Source organism: Nelusetta ayraudi, unplaced genomic scaffold (assembly GCF_046127955.1).
Source record: "Nelusetta ayraudi isolate G7.1 ecotype Tasmania unplaced genomic scaffold, CSIRO-AGI_Nayr_v1 ptg000002l, whole genome shotgun sequence".
In the NCBI taxonomy this organism is placed as follows: Eukaryota; Metazoa; Chordata; class Actinopteri; order Tetraodontiformes; family Monacanthidae; genus Nelusetta; species Nelusetta ayraudi.
The window spans coordinates 4,606,078-4,622,760 of record NW_027466052.1 but is presented as its reverse complement, the minus strand read 5'-3'; the positions used below and the strand labels follow the sequence as shown (position 1 = coordinate 4,622,760).

Sequence of the window (16,683 nt, the reverse complement as noted above, 5' to 3'; positions counted from 1 at the left end):
CTGGCGTTCTTGAGACCTTTGTAATTCAGTTAAACAAATGCTCCTCCTTCACTTTTGTAAAGAGTGAGCAAATTCCAAATCATCTCTTGCCCCGACATCATCAACCATAAGTTGATTTTCAAAAGAGAGTATGTGGGGTTGGAGGGGTGGGGGAGTGGAGCGAGGGAGCCCTGCCAGAAACATGACGTTGACAAATGAGTGTAAAATGTTGGAGCAGCATTCGCAACAATACGAGAAACACGTTGGAATCAGCGGGAGGAAAACAAACGGGCGAGGTCATGGTCAATGCTCGTAACAGTCAAAGAAAGTAAAAAGTCTGAAATTACTCTATCTGCAACACATCTCAGGACACACAGGTATAAATGTCTGTTATTTACATTTTTTTTTTTTTTTCCTATTCAGTGTGCATCTATATCACAACATTTTCCAGAAGTCCACGACATACAATAAGTTCAGGGTTTCACCTTTGGTTATGTTAATTATCAAGGCTAGGTTTAAAAAAATATATAGAACACACGTCCATGTTACTTTTGCATACAGTTAAATTCAAAGTGAAAACATATCGACAAAGCAGCTGGTCAGCTCTAAATTTTGCATCTGAGAAGGAAACCTAAGATATTTTGTCTGAACGGCGGATGATTCCCGGGCGGCGAGCGAGTTTCACCCACTGCGACTCGCCGCCGCTGTGTGAGTGGGCGTGGCAGATATTCATGACGGTGTTTATGTGCCTGACATCTTTGCTTTCGTGTAAGTGGATCTTAATATAAGAGGAGAAATTTTCTGATGGATTTCAGCGCGATGCATCCAACCATTCAATACATGTCGCCTGTGTGTCTTCCGGAACCTCTATACACCTTCTGAAACTGAGCGTCCGTGTGTGTGTGTGTGTGTGCGCGCGCGTGCGTGCGTGTGTGTGTGTGTGTATGTGTGGGTGTGTGTGTGTGGGTGTTTGCGCGGTGATGCGATGCAATGCAGATTTTGGAGCCGGCGTTTGAGCGAACCTCCCAGGCCAGCCTCGGTTTGGTTGACAATATGAAACAGGATTAAAAACAGATTAGGCTGCGCCGCCGACTGCACGTGAGCAGAGAGCAAACTCACTGTTGAGAAACCGGCGACACCTACGAAGCCGACCCGACTAAAACATTATGTCGACGACCAAACGTTATCTCTATCATAGTAAAATATTCACATCTGTTCCTTACAAGACACTTTTTTTTCGTTTATCTCCACATAAAACATCTTTTTTTTTTTTTTATAATAAGTCTCTTTAGTCTCATGACGTCATACATCTGTATATGTGTAGTAATTAAGGCATTCATTTTGGGCCACGACTTACACGTCACAAACCCTGGAGGGTTCATGTAACAATGGTCGCACACGCTTGCTCCCGTCCCCGCTCAGTGTCTCAGTGTCGAGTCCCCATCGCTCATTGTTGCTTTTCCATTATCCCACTCGTGCTCTTGGACCGATGACCTCTGGCTCTCTGTAGTTTTCCAGAGTTGTCCTTGTTTTGTTGTTGTTGTTGTTGTTGTTGTTGTTGTTGTTGTTGTTGATGGTATGGAGTTAATCCGCCTCCTCGTAACTGGCAGCGCTACAACAGAGCAGAAGACAGACGGACGGGACGTGAACAAGGGTTCGATGATTGATCAGGTGGGATTCTGCATTCCCACCGTCATAAAAAACAACATGCTGACATAAACATGTACACACACACACACACACACACACACACACACACATATGTATGTGTGTGTGTGTGTATATATATATTTATGTATATATGTGTGTGTACATATACATGTACACACACGTATATATATATGTATATATATATATATATATATATATGTATATATATATATATATATATATATATATATATATATATATATATATACATATATATATATATATATATATATATATATATATATATATATATATATATATATACATATATATATATATATATAGATACACACATATACATGTTTATGTATATATACATAAATATATGTGTATATATACATACACATGTACACTCACACTCACACACATATATATACACAAATATATATGTATGTATATACATACATATATATACATATATATATATATATATATATATATATATATATATATATATATACATATATATATAGAAAATACATATGTGTATATATGTGTATATTATATATATGCTTGATTTGGTTAATAATTGTGTTGTAAAAATACAGCTTGCAATGACTTGCAAAATAATGATGAATAGCTCTTCAGATGTGGAGCACCTCAACTCCAAGCTGAGACTCGACTACATATTTAGCTTTCCCTGCCAGAGGCTGGGCGCGATGCACAGCTATGAAGATAATCATCAGGGTCATTAAGCCGCAAGTCCTTCCGAAGCACTCGGCGGACAGAGGTCTGTTGGGCACATTAATCCTAGAATACTACTTACAAACAGGCCTAGTAGTTTCATAGAGAAAAAAAAACAAAAACTCCTTTAAGCAGTTTACGTTGTTAAAGTCATATTTCACTTTGACAGAGGGACAAGATTACACAAAGGAAAATGTTTAGGCCAAAAAGTATTTGGTGGCTGTGGCATTTAATCAAAAGGGAACTCGCCAGCAGTCTGTGAAGATGTATCGCGATGCAGATGCGGATGGTTCGGGATGGGTGTCTCTTCACAGTTTACAGGCTCCAGCGTGATTTCATCTCCCTCTTAGAAGTCTTTAAAACACTTTCAAAACACCAGGCAAGTGTTTTCTTCTTCATTTCAAGAGCGTAACACTCTTGCTATGCTTGCGCTGCATCTGAATTGCTGGGATTCCAACTCTCATCAAACATGCGCATCTGTCTTTCCAATCTCCAAGAGGAAGCGTTTTCAGTCACTTTTACATGGATTCAGCACCCGTGTTTTAAGGGTGCAGTTGGGGGGACTTATGAGGGAGATGTATCAATGACCGAAGCAAAAAAAGCAGCTGCTTGACTGTGAGCGAACTGGTCAGTCAAGAGGGAAAAACAGGAGATAATACAAACAGTTTGATAAGTATTTTGTACAGGCCGTCTAGCACACACGCCTCCGTTGTGTTTACACTGCTGCTTTAATTCCGTCTTCGTGATGTGCTAATGTGATTCCGGCAACCCCCTGCAGGGCCAAACACTTCGACGAATGACGGTGTCCTCGCTATTTATGCTTATTAAGATGCAGACTATTAGAGACAAGCGTCCTCCGTTAGCGGAGCAGCTGTTGTATAATGCTCCACCTCGATAATTTCAGGATTTCCACCGAGTCTCCCAGGAGTTGCAGACCTTCTGCGTGTAATCATAGCTGCAGCAGGCACCAAGCAATTACTACAAACATTCACAAACATTTTTTTTTTATTTTATTTTTTTTTTACATAAACTAATTCCCTTATTAAGACTCTGCAGCCAAACCGTGTCTTTGGCAAAGCTACTCAAACATACGCAAGTGGTGTGTCCAGTGTTTACCCGTGAATATAAAACAGAGAACACAAAGAAGGGGAATTTAATATTGGAGTCGGTGCGAGCGGTGAATGGGCCGAGTGCCGGAGCCGTTCGGCGTCTGTGAGAGCGCTCTTATTTAACTCTCAGGTTAAAGTGTCAGCGTGACTCCGAGGAAGGAAGATGAAGAAAGGTGTTTACAGTGGAGTGCAGCGGCGCTCTGCGTCCTTCCACTCAGGTGTTTGTCTTTAAATAAAAGCTGTGTGTCTGTGTCTGTGGTGTGTGTGTGTGTGTGTGTGTGTGTGTGTGTGCGTCCGTGGTATGTGTGTCTGTACCACGTAAAATGGGCAACCTACAGCTGGAGGGAAACGGGGCCACACTGGGACACGGCGTTGAATCACACTGATGGAGATTGTTTGGTGATTTCAGGTTCGGGGCCATTATTGTCTGAAGAATAGACGGCAGCCTCTGTTTTTTTTTTTCCCCCCCTTTCGTTCTTTCTTTCTTTAATGAGTGCAGATCATTGCAACAAATGAGGCTTAATTTCTTCCTAATGGGAGGATGTGATATTATACTGAGTCATTTGTTGTCTGAGGAGCTGTGCTGGAACAGGTTGGGATGCCTGACACCCACAAAAATTGCCTCATGAAGCACTCATTTTACTTTCTCTGAAATGTCTATTGTTGACAACTCCCCTGCTTTTTTTTTTTTTTTTTTTTGAATTTTTCTCTTTTCAACCACGAAAGTCCCATTATTTTTGGTTTGGATACAGGGAACAATGGAATAATAAATAAAAACAAAGGGTCAAATCCATCATATTTAGAGGCAAACCGCTGGACCCCTCGGGCTGTTACTTCACATTCCTCCTTTATGTGTGACACCAACCTATTATCGTCATAAAAGTTGTCATTATAAAATATTAGGCATGCACGGGTTGCAAATTTCTCCCAACGGACGCAATAATCAGGCGAGATGAAGAGGCCATTCCGATCCCGGGGACAATCACTCATCGTCACCTGCCACTTAACCTTGCGGCAACACTGCTGGATCACTAAGACCAAACTATTTTGCACATCCACCCTTGCTCGGCTCCGGTTGCAACATATTGGATTTTGTTACAGACCAGCGTCCTTTTAGCGAAGCAAAACCAAAAAAAAAAGAAACCAAAAACAACGTGCCCTTAAAAAAAAAACACAGAATATGACGAAGAAGTACAGGAAGTGATCGCTAGCAGCCTTGCCGCTGCTGAAGGTCTTCACTCGTATGCTGTCGTAGCTGCAGGTTCATCAGAACTGGCCATCTCAGCGGTGATAAAACCGACTGAGGAACTCTCCAGAAGTTCCAGAAAATTCTCGGAACGGATGGAACAAATTCACGGGGCCAAATGTCGGCTGCGCGAGTGAAAACGTGCCCTACGTTTTATTGGACTAATAAAACGGAGGCAGAGGAAACCCACGGAAAAGTCCCTCCTGCCATGACTGGCTGTCTGTCAGGCTCGTACGTGAGCCACCAGAGGTGCACACACCTGGACGCCTCATCTTCTGAGGCGCAGCATAAAGCAGGATTATTTGCAGTGCGCGCACACACGCGACTCCTTTTAATCTCAAGGCGAAGCAAGGAGCACCGGGTGAAACCGGTTCTGATTGGCAGAACTTGCCACCTGCTGCCCTGCACCTCTCACCACTCAAAATATAAATTCCCAGAAGCAGTTTTGGTTTGTTTCTTCTGCCGCCGAAACTTAACTCAAAGTCGTTACGGTGTTTCAAAGTAAAACCGCTGGTGGAGAACTGAAGCGGCGGAACCTGCAGGTATGATATTATGTGAGGGGCGATAACAGCCGCGAGGCACCAAATGAGACGAACACAGCTGCAGGGAGTTAATGGAGTTAATATTTCCGCGTGACTCAACACTTCCGCGACTTCCCTGATTCTCTCTTCCTTTATCTGACGAAACTCTTTGTCTCCAGAGATGAAGACCCGTTGTTCAAATCCAACACAAACACACAGTCCTCCTGTTCTTGCTTGATAGCTGGGGTGCCGAGGCACATCCATCTTGCCGAACTCCAATTTAGAAGCATTTTCTGCTGGCCTTCGGGTACAGATAGCTAGCTATAGCTATAGTAAACTCAGACCTTTTATTTATTTGTTTTTGCCCACATCCCAATTTTGCTAAGCTGTTTATATTTATTAGTTTTCACTGAAGCATGGAAAAAGTCAATGTTGCGCTAGATGGTCAGCACAAAATAAAACAAATAACTGGAAGTGGCTAGCAGCACAAGTTGCTTCCTGCTAGAGAGACTCAATGCAGGACAGACGTGACTTGAACCAATTGAATTAAAAGTCCCGCTGGACAGTGAACATGAATTTATTAAACACAGCCTGATCTCTGCACAGCCGAGCCTTAATTTTATTTGCAAAGCTGCAAAGTGTTCCGTCGCGCTCCCGCAGAGACGGAAGTTTCCTATACGTGAAAAAAGAAATAATACCCTCAGCTCAGTCCAGAACAAACTGCTCAAGCAGGCAAATAGGTGAAGATGCTATTAGCGCAGAATCAAGTTGGGAAATGAGACATAACGGCTTTTCATTATTTGTCAGCGTTGCACGCACGTCCACTCTGAGACCTCCTGCAACCTCTGAAGTGGTAAATCCTCCCTACAAGGCAGTTAAAGCAGTTCTATTTAGCATTTCCAAATTAGAGCGGTAGCTTTGAAATCATTCACACCCCTGATTCACTTGTAATGAGGAAAACGACACTGATGGGCCTAAATGACTAAATTAGACAGGTGTATTTTTGTATCTGGTTCCAACGTTCCTATGCCAGGCCAGCTGGGGGTGCTGTGTCAAGGGCAGGGTTGCCGTTCTCGTGACAAATTTGCAGTGGTGCTTCAAATGATGCTTCTGAGACCAAGCAAACGTTCAGAGGCTGCCTGATCATAAACTCGGGTTTTTACTCTGTTACATTTGTGTTCAGCTCTGAGCAAAACACAGCTTCACACACACAAAAATCCCCTTCCCCTCTCATCCCGCCACAGGTACAAGCCTCAATTTCATATAAAAAAAAAATAGAGCAAAGAAAGTCATGATTGTGATGGATTGCTCAGAAGCTTTGCCTCCCTGGAGAATATCCTGTATGACAATGAAGTGTTTGTTAATACTTTAGTCAAGAGCTTCTCTGATCTGTGCATCACAAGTGCGGCAAATGATTATCAAAAAAAACCCAAGTTTGTACCTGTTAGCTTAAAAAGCTGTTTCTGGATATATCCCAACAGGCGCACCTCTGATAGAGGAATTCAGTCATCTCATCTTGTTATGCTAATAAGAACCACAATAACTCCAGTTCATTTCGAGAACCTCCGTCTTTATTCTTCTCACCAACCCAGTTCCGCACTTCTCCTTCCTTTCTCCTTTCCCTCTCCCCACATCCTCTTGAGCGCCTCTAGCGGCTGCAGGTATCACATTCGAACTAGTGTTGCATATCATGAACACAACACATCTTGTATTGCAGCTGTGCATTGGTTGTGTTTTTGAGATCGGGGGAGTCCGATGATGAATCAGTCTTTGCTGTGGAAAAATACAAACACAAATGTTCTCAGATCCCCCAGAAAGATTTTATTTTTCACTAACAGTCTGTCCTTTCTGCATCCTCCTGTCCGCGAGCTCCCTAAAAATGACAAATATCCGACCTCTGCCTCTTTTGCATCTTACACTTTCCTGTAACACTTTTCCTTCAATGTGCAACTCAGTGAATCGGCCCCTTTTGTGATGTCACAACCTGCCCTGACACCCTTTCCAGGTCAGTGGCAACCACCACCTCATGACGGCTATGTTCACCCTTCCAAACAGCCGAAATGTGGTGTTTTAACCGGTGGCTGTAAACAGAGGGCTAAACGCGCCATCTTCCTAAGTCTAGGAGGAAAAATCAAGAGCTGAAAATTGATAATCAATGAGAGCGTTAAAGCCAAAGAAAGTAGTTCGCAAAATGTGAGGACATTATTCACAACTCCTGCTGCCATCAGGCGCATCATTGGTTCAAAACCAGACGTCAGCTTGGGGAAAAATTCCAGAGAGGTGGCAACTGAATTGCGGGGATACGGCGTGGTCATAATCCCGACCTGGATAGAAGGATGGATAACTAATCCTGCAGGGGCCTGACTTTTGGAGAGTGCACGTGTGGCGCGACGTCTGACTTCCTGCTTGCTGACGCTAATCCAAAGGCAGCGGGGATTTTCTGCCTCTTGCTGCGTCTTGCCTCACACCCCTGCAGCGCTCTCAGATCCACACGCTGGCGTTCCCAGTGACACACACACACACACACACACACTTGAAAAATAAAGAGCATACATAGATGAACACAAGGCTGCTAAAAATATTCAGGCAGCGCCATGTGCGACGGGGACAGGACACACGCGGTGCTAATTTCAACCCTGCCATCGAGCCGCCCTGTCAGCACTTTTTCGGCAATAACCCAGCACCAAAAAAAAAAAAAAAAAACACCCCAACAACCCTAAAACAACAAACTGCACATCTGCTCATCCGATGCCGCTCATTTAGCCAGTGTGCAACACAAACGGGCTACAGCCTGGAACGCTCCTATTGCTCCCATATCGCCGCGCTCTTCCCGTCGGCCCTGGCTGAGCCCTCGTTAGCCGCGTTAGCCGCTGCATGACTAGCCAGGCTCCAGGTGCTGCGTGTTTGTTTACGTTGGTGTCGGAGAGGGTGTGAGGGAGCGTGAGGGAACGCAAAAAAAAGCACATGTGCAACGGTGGCAAAGTCAGGCTGCGGCTGCTGTGACTTCAAGAGGGGCACAGCAGCAGCCAATGGCCGTCAGCATTTTGGTGCCAGGTGGTGGCTGACGGGGAACGACGAGATGTGCGACCGGCGAGACCAACCCAAAGTCCTGTGCCCCCGCGACGTCTGTCTCATATGGCTTTCCCTCTCAATGGGGAACTAACCCGCAGTCGAAATGCGACCCTCGCGTTACGTAAGCGATGCACAGCGTGTGTAGCATGATACTGCCGTGCAAATATAAATGAAAAGTAGGTTGCAAGCCAATTACTGTAGACGCCAGCAGCCAAATCTATACGTTTGCATGTTTCTCTCTTCCTCTGTGAGATTGATGACGGGAGACAGCGGCTCTTATCTAATGTCAGCAGCCACTACCTAAAGACAAGAACGTCAAAGACACCACCCTCGGCATCAATCAACGCACATGTCGGCTTTAGACGTGAGAACAATTTAGCCAGATTATCTTAGCATTGGCTGATTTGGAATGAGCATTTTACTCTTGGAGCATTTTAGTATGGTACGAGGGAAAGTAATTATGAGTTTTCAGCAAATATCGTTTAAAAAAAAAAAATCTTACATCTCCTAATGACCATAATGACTTGAATAACTGTATAATAATAATACATTAGTCTTATGTAGCGCTTTTTTTGGACACTCAAAGATGATCCACATAGAAAACGAAATAAGAACAACAGAAAAGGCCAGTTTGAACAGGTGGGTTTAGAGGAGGGTATATAACTAAATAACAGTTTTAACAACTATTATTATTATTATTATTATTATTATTATTATTATTATTATTATTATTATTATTATTATTATTATTATCATCATCATCATCATCGTTATACAACTTAAAAAGAAACAAAGTTTTTTTTTTGACTGTATTTTCATAGACTAAATTATTTCCCAACCTTTAATGTAATTGCTGATTTAACAGGACGTGAGCACCGCTGTCGGGGAACCAGAGGCACGTTGGAGGCACTGGTGCTGCTGCTGCTGCTGTTGCATCTTTTTTTATTCTTTCACACTTTTCTCATTATTTATTTCCAGTCTGGATTTGCCACTGCGCTTTTGGCACATTAAGCACAGTTTCATAATTTTGTGCGAACAAAGGCACGCCGCCGCCTTCCCACGGCGAAGGCTGCCGTTATCCGCTCATCCCCGTCCGACACGTTGCACCACCTCCAGACCGGCCTCCTCCATCTCTCACTCCTTCAGGCTTCTCTCGCATGTGCTCCTCAACAGTGACTTAATGAAACGCCTACAATCTCTTACCAGCAACACATGTAGATGCCTGCCAGTCGTGCTGCCTTGCATAAAAAGCAAATGTGTTGCTTCCCTCGATAATGGGGGGCTGAAAATATTTTCTGTGGCTCACCAACCAGAAGTCATTCTTTCTGATTTCACATCCAAGATGGGGACAGTTAAGGCTGTAAGGCTTAAGACTGGGCCGTAAAATGCAATAGATTTAAAGATTTCCTTCTTTAATATGACAAAAACATATTTTACTATGCACTCTTAAAACGAGATAATAAGCCACACTTTGCGGTTTTGTTTTCAACCTCAAGCTGAACAATTTTATTGAAAGGACAAACCAATCATCAATTTTTTGTTGAATAATAAAGAAGAAATAAGTTGCACTTCAACAGTTTTGTTTCATGCCCTGATAAAACAAAGCAAGCAAGCGCATTGGTTTAGAGGTTTTGGTTTCAATGACTCTTTCACTTAATTCTTATTGTTTGTCTTTCGTGCAGCCTCCCCTTAAATTGCTTACTAATTACACACTTTCCTGCAGGTTCAATAGTTAAAACCTCAATAGCTGCAGTAGGCTCTAATTTCATTTGTGCACTGGCCGGCTGGACCATTGTGCTAAATGAAATGTTGCTAGATCAAAAACAATAAAATAAAAAAAAACTTTATGGTTAATTGTCTTGTCTTGCAAATCTCTTTGCTCATCTCTTAGTCATACCGACGACGAGCCACAAGTCTTAAAAGTTTGTGTGATCTGCCGGCTTTGATGTACAGAGCCTGGAGGACAGCTCGCTGTGATTCACCGCTGCTTCCGTTAGCAAAGCATCGTTTAAAAGAGAGACTTCAGGGAGGATTTCGGTGTGACTCCACTCCAGCCCTGAATCTGTCAAGTTGTTGTTGTTCTTGACGAAAGCTCCTTACAGACGCAGATTACTGTTTTAAAAGCCACCTCTCATCAGCCGTGCGCTTCGTGTTTTAATGTGCGCAGTTTGCGGTTAGCCGTGAGAGTGGGAATATCTGGTTTAGGAATTGGGAGTTCATTTCTCAGTCGAGCAACACTTGCTACTTCATCAGAGTATCGGCCCTGATATATAGCAGGTGATTGATGCAGGACTGCAGAGAACATATCCATATTCTCTGCTTTGGCTAAGATTCCTACTCAGACACCAGAGGGCATCGTCCAGCTCACAGCAACTGTTCAATCTAATATGTCAGGGGGAGGGTAAGAGAGTAAGGTAACATGAATGACCTCACACACAAGATCAGCATTCAACTGGTCCCAAACTATATATTTGCACTTCTCGTCCTATTCATTCAGTGTCTGCGCCTAAACACAACCATGGCAGGGTAAACTGGAAAAGAACAGAATATCGTCTGTGTACAGTCGTGACAATGCTTTCTGAAATCATTCCAAGATGACGTCAAACCCATTCATTGTAGTTTACACAATCATAAGATGTTTGAAGACCAGGAATTAGAAATAAGTAAACAAATGTTCCAAGAACAGAAACCGCTGCAACTAAACTTTGTGGTAAAACACAGCATTTCCATTCATTCCCAGTCAGTCTCGCTTTCAGGCCGTTCTCATGATAACGAAATATTGGTCTGTGGACTATTAGGCAGCACATCCATTTGAATATCTGTGGGCAGTAGGCTACGCAATACGGAGCCAAAACCATGTCTCACACACAAAAACAAGACATACAGGCTGCGTGGTTGCAATCTCAGAGTTACTGAAGCTTCTCCAAGTCCAGTTGTGATAAAACAGCCGCAGCTAATGACTTTAGCAGCCGCTAGGCTCATAATTCGGGACTTTCTTTTTGTATTTCTTCCTTGTCTTCTTCTTGGGCTGTTAGAAGCAGCTTGCTTTCGTCAAAACCCGAAAAGAAGCCGAGCATGGTAATGCAGTGTGATGCAGTTTTTATTTTTTAGATTCAATGAAAACATCTTCTATTGGAGGCTGGCAAGATGGACGAGCAAGATTCTAGTATTGAAATGTGAGAATTCCAGCCACAGGGGAGGCGAACGTGTAAAGCGCCTGAGACGGACCGTGACCCCGCAGTGTCAGCGTCTGATGGCTTTCGGTGAGGACGTGTTGTCTTGGCCTGAGCGAGGAGGCTTTGTGGGGGCCGACTTTGCTGCCCACTCATCGTCTGCTGTTGCCGAGTCACGCCTGGACATTTGGTGAGGCAGGCAGCTGCTCAGTTCAGCAGCTAAACTCTGGGGGAGAGGGAGGCTGTGGCCAGAGAAAACAGGGGCCAGAGGTCAGTGCCTCTGACCAACACACTCATCTCCTAACGTAACACTGTACAGACCTCCTTCTAATTAGCAGCCATTAGCAAAGCACTTGGCAGCTGTTTGCCGCTTTGCCCGTTTTGTAGTTATGTATTTTTTACTGGCCGGTACCGCCGTAATGGCTGTTTAAGTGGTTCAAATAATTATTCAGAAATAATTGTACTTGGCTAAACAACCCGCACGAGATAAAACAACAAACCGTGAGAACCAAATTAATCTCACAAATTGAACCCACAAATAATTTATGATGCAGTTGCTGGCCGTGAGTTTCTCGGCCAGCGTACTGCGTCTCTCGTCAAGCAGCGATATGAATTTGTCTGTCACATCTCCCTCGGCATCTCCTGTCTGCCCTAATTTACTCCTCCCTCCGACGTCTTCATTAAACTCCTGATTGTGAAAATCTCTCCGCTACCTTGAGCCGGAGTGGTCCGTCTCTCTGTTCTTCCATTACGTCCGTCGTTGTGATTGAAAAATGGAAAAACATTCAGAAACAGTACTGGGACGCACTCTCTAACTTTTTTGGAAATCATCTTGAGGGGCAGCAGGAAGGCTGATGTATTTTTACATGGGGAATCAAAGGCATAGCACAAGCCTCTCCCACCGCTGGCTCTTCCCCACATGGCCCACTTTTTGTGTCTCTGCTCCAACTGGCTACTTCTGTGCTTGTAATGATCGTTTTCCCCAAATGGTAAACCTTGGCAGCACATCTCGGTGCAAAATAAAATGGTATGTCCTCTTTCCTCCCGATGCCAATTCCCGCCTTATGTGTGACCGCCTGGGCAAAGCTCTAACCCGACATATTTCACTCATTACAAATCTCCAAGGGTGCCCCAGCGTGAACGCAAGTGCAGCGACTCGCACATCGGCTCTGTGCACCTGTTTGGGTTGAGTGAGCTCCCCTCGCGCCGCATTTGGCAATTTGCAAGGATGAAAAATGAAGCAATAATCCTCGGCAGGCTATAGTACAATGCCATTAAAGCTGAGGTGGAGTGACGTGCGCTCAGTCGGTGCTTTAGCCATTACATTTTATGCCGCAGATGGATTTTGAAGCTAAAATCAGCATTACTCACATCAGTAGCAAGAGGTTCAGGGTTATTATTCACCCGCCCGTCGCCTTGCAAGCCCCGCAAGTGAAATAAACTTGTGACACTCGCACGCGGTAACACACAGCCGTCCCTGACGCAGTCCCCAAAGTACAGCTTTTACTCAGTATTGACTCCATAATGTCATCTAACAACCGTATTCCACCGGTTGCCCATTTGAAAAAAATAAATAATAATCTGATTACAGTCAGTAGAATTAGGCCTACTTTGCGCATTTTTTGACATGTGTCTCACAAAAACCTGTCAACAAAACAAATGCGGATACAAATGATAATAACAATACATATGAACATATGTGGCCACAATTTCCTCCCATTGTAACTCTGACGTCTTGCTACCCTCTAATTGACAATCGATTTTAAAATTTCATTGGATTGGACCAAGGATAGGAGAGGTGATGGAGAAAAGTGACTGTTTCGAGCTGCCCTGAGAACGAAAGAGGAGCAGGAAGAATAACCACCTGCTACCGGCGGCTGCTGTAAAGACAGCACATCTTCCTGTACGGTGCAATAAAGCCTCGTCTTGTCTTACCTTCTCCTATCTTAAGGTGTAAAACAAAAAGTCAGCCGTTCAAGAAAATGGATATATGCAAAATAATATAGATACAAGAGTGAGAGAGTGGCCCACCAACATAAGCATTGGCCAATCACCTTCCAAGTTTCACCTCCTCTACGAGCACCTCAACCCAGTGGATACGTGAGATAAACCCGCAGGATTTTGAGAAGCTCCTGCCCGGCGTGCCAGGCGAGGCCCTCATCTCCTCGTCCGACCACTCTGCATCCCTCTATTGTTGAAGTGACGGAGTGACATTTGGATAATTGCTTTTTATTGCCATAAAGTTCAGATAAGGACACTGGTGTCTCCTGGAGAAAGGTCGCACATTGTGCATTGTGCGAGCAGCGGACAATCAATCATCCTTCGGTTTCTCCATCACGTCGCCTGCAATGTCACCGCTCTGAATGTGCCTCCTCCGCGGCATCCTTTCACGGCTGCAGAAAAAAAAAAAACAGCCACCTGACTCGACTGTGGTGCACAAAGCACGCGCCGCATTTGCGCGTAAAGCAGTGAGCTTCCCTCACGGAAGTGGAGGAGATGCGGCTCCCGGCGAACTCCGCCGTCTCCCTTTGAACAGTTCTGAGATCTCCTTTTAAAAAGCCCTTTTGATTTCCCCGCGCAGGTTTATTTTCCTCTTCGCAACACCTTCCGCCTGCTGCCTTTTTCCTCTAATGTGCTCTGTATAATTGCGGGGAATCCTTCAAAGGGCTCCTGACTGCTTAGAACAATATCTTCAGCAACATTTATTCAGACTGCCAGACTTTCACAGCTGCAGTTGTGGTCAAGTTGTGCCGAAGAAGGGAACTAATAACTCTCGGAGGGAAGAGGGGGTGTCGGCGGCACTGTGGAACACTTGTCAGTCTGTCCACAATTATACGCAAAGCAGGCAAGTGTAAGCGATCATCTCGAGGAGGTACCACGCTACGACTCCACGCCCGTTTATGTGTAAATATATACACGACAGTCCACACGTGAACGCCTGCAGTTGTCTGGGAGGCAATTTTTAGCACGCTGACTCATCATTATCACATCACGTCATTATTGTTAATTAATAGAGCCGCTGCGCTCTCGCTTCTAGCGCAAGTCACAGCGGTGTTACACCGATTATCCACTGCCTTCTAAAGTTAATTAAAACTAAATTTAACTTTGATGTCAATCGGATTAGGCCTTACAGGTTGCGTGCGTCCAGACAGAAGAAGGAGAAGGAGGAGACATCCATAGGTGTCGCTGAATAGACGCTGACGTAATTACAATCATTGTAATTCACTCATTAGCACAAGGATCCTGATCATGAGGGCGTAGACCAGGGGACACCAACGTGGTGCCCGCGGCCACCAGGTAGCACCCAAGGACCACATGAGTAGCCAGTTTGAAAAATAACACAACTCGTTGGGCTGTGTTGAAAATCTGTTTTCATCCAACCGTGTCGAGGCATTGTTTATATTTATTGAGAACTCTTTGACAGATCAGTGTCATTAATAATGTGTGAATGTGAATGAGAAAGTTTTGTTATCTCAGGAGAGTGAAGCAAACTGGTTGCCCTTCATATGACTCGGAACCCATGAACAGTGTTGGCAAGTAATCTATTACTCAGTAATCCACTACTGTAACTAAACTACTTTTTTTTAGTAATGTAACGGGATTACTGTGGCAAAAGTGGTAATTATATCATAATTACTTCATCAAGTAATGATTGCATTAACTTTCTGAAATATTTTGCAAGCTAAAAATGTCTTACTCTGCATAAAATGTCTGAAATTTTAAAAAACAACCAAAGACAACGATGCGACAGATTGAGGATGCAGCCGTGCATGCAAAGTCATTGACATGCGACGACGCACCAAACATTATTTTGAGTTCATCTCATCTAAATCAAGGAATATTGTGGTTTGTTGTACGTTATGTGCAAGAAACAAGAAGTCCACAACTGTTACTTTATCTTTTTTTAACTAAAGTAATTAGTAATTGATTACTTATGAAACAAAGTAGTTAAAGAATAAACTAGATTACTTTTAAAGTAGGAATCAGTAGTTGGATTACTTTTATGGAGTAATCTCCCAGCAACACTGCCCATGAGGTAGCGCTCAGGTTCAAAAAGGTTGTCTAAGCAGAGTCCTCCAGTTGTTACGCAACGCGATCCGAACCCTGAGAGTAAAAAAGAAGTCATCCAAGAATGCAGCGCATAAACATAAAAGCGTATTTAGCTGACGTGTTGTTTGTCTGTCCCCCCCCCGCCCCCCCGCCGCCGTACCATGTGACATCCACGGCCGAGTAGATTTCAGAGGGGAGCCGGCCGAGCAGACGGGCCAAGCGTCACATTTAAAGGTGCCGTAATATTCACGGTGTAATGCATAATTCAGGCCCGCTGCGTGGATTAAGCCCTGCTCCCCAGCTGCTACAGAGGGCCACTTAGAAAAACAGCGAGACGCATGACAGTCGAGACCTTGAACTGTTACTGATATCGCGACGCTCCCTTTGAATATTTAGCAGCTGGATCCCGACGCAGAATGTGCAGGCCTGACGACTCTCATACGAGATCATTTCTTCATTAGCCCTTTTTTTCCATGTCCGGCTACTTGCCGGCACTGTGTTTGGGGGGAAGGAAAAAAAAAAAAAAACACACACACCAACACACTCGCACACACTTTTTCCAATGTGGGGCTGAGACACGGAAAAATGAAGACATGGGCTACAGTGTTCGCACACAGATGTTTTTCCCAACACTCCCAAGTCACTGGCACAGGAGGAAGCACGCTGTTGCGATTTGTGTTTTCCATTGACAAATGACCTCTATCGGGGGTTCCAGTGCGTTGTCGCCATGGCAATTATTACATCCATCCTAAACACGGGTGTCTGTCTAGAAACTCGCTGCGCGTCCCCCGGGAGGGAGAGCTTCTCAACGCGATGCCGGCGATAGCAACCGAGGAACAACATGAAACAGGGCCAGCTGATGGAGTCTGACACAGCGGCAGAGCCTGGCGCGCTCGGGAAGAGCCGCTCTGACAACAAGCAAACACAAACAAGAGAGACACGGGAGGAGTACAAACCTCTGCCAACTCCTACCCCTGCAGTGGCTTCTGAGGAGATCGCGGCCGTCTCTCAGATCTGAGGAGTTCCTCAGACTCGCACGTAAACACAAGACGGGATTCCTGTCTCCGAGTGTGTTTGTTTTGTTTTGTTTTTTGTTTTGTTTTGTTTTGTTTTTTCACGCAAGTACAAATCCTTTCTCT

The 16,683-nt window shown here is 44.3% G+C and overlaps 1 protein-coding gene across 1 annotated transcript in view; it reads right to left on the bottom strand.

Annotated features, from left to right (window-relative positions):
* Positions 1–345: 345 nt before the first annotated feature.
* kcna4 (potassium voltage-gated channel, shaker-related subfamily, member 4) overlaps positions 346–16,683 on the bottom strand; it is a 41,239-nt gene continuing 24,901 nt past the window's right edge. Inside the window, exon 3 of the mRNA XM_076018639.1 lies at positions 346–1,591. The gene's annotated coding sequence lies outside the window, so the exon portion shown is untranslated. The remainder of the gene's footprint in view (positions 1,592–16,683) is intronic.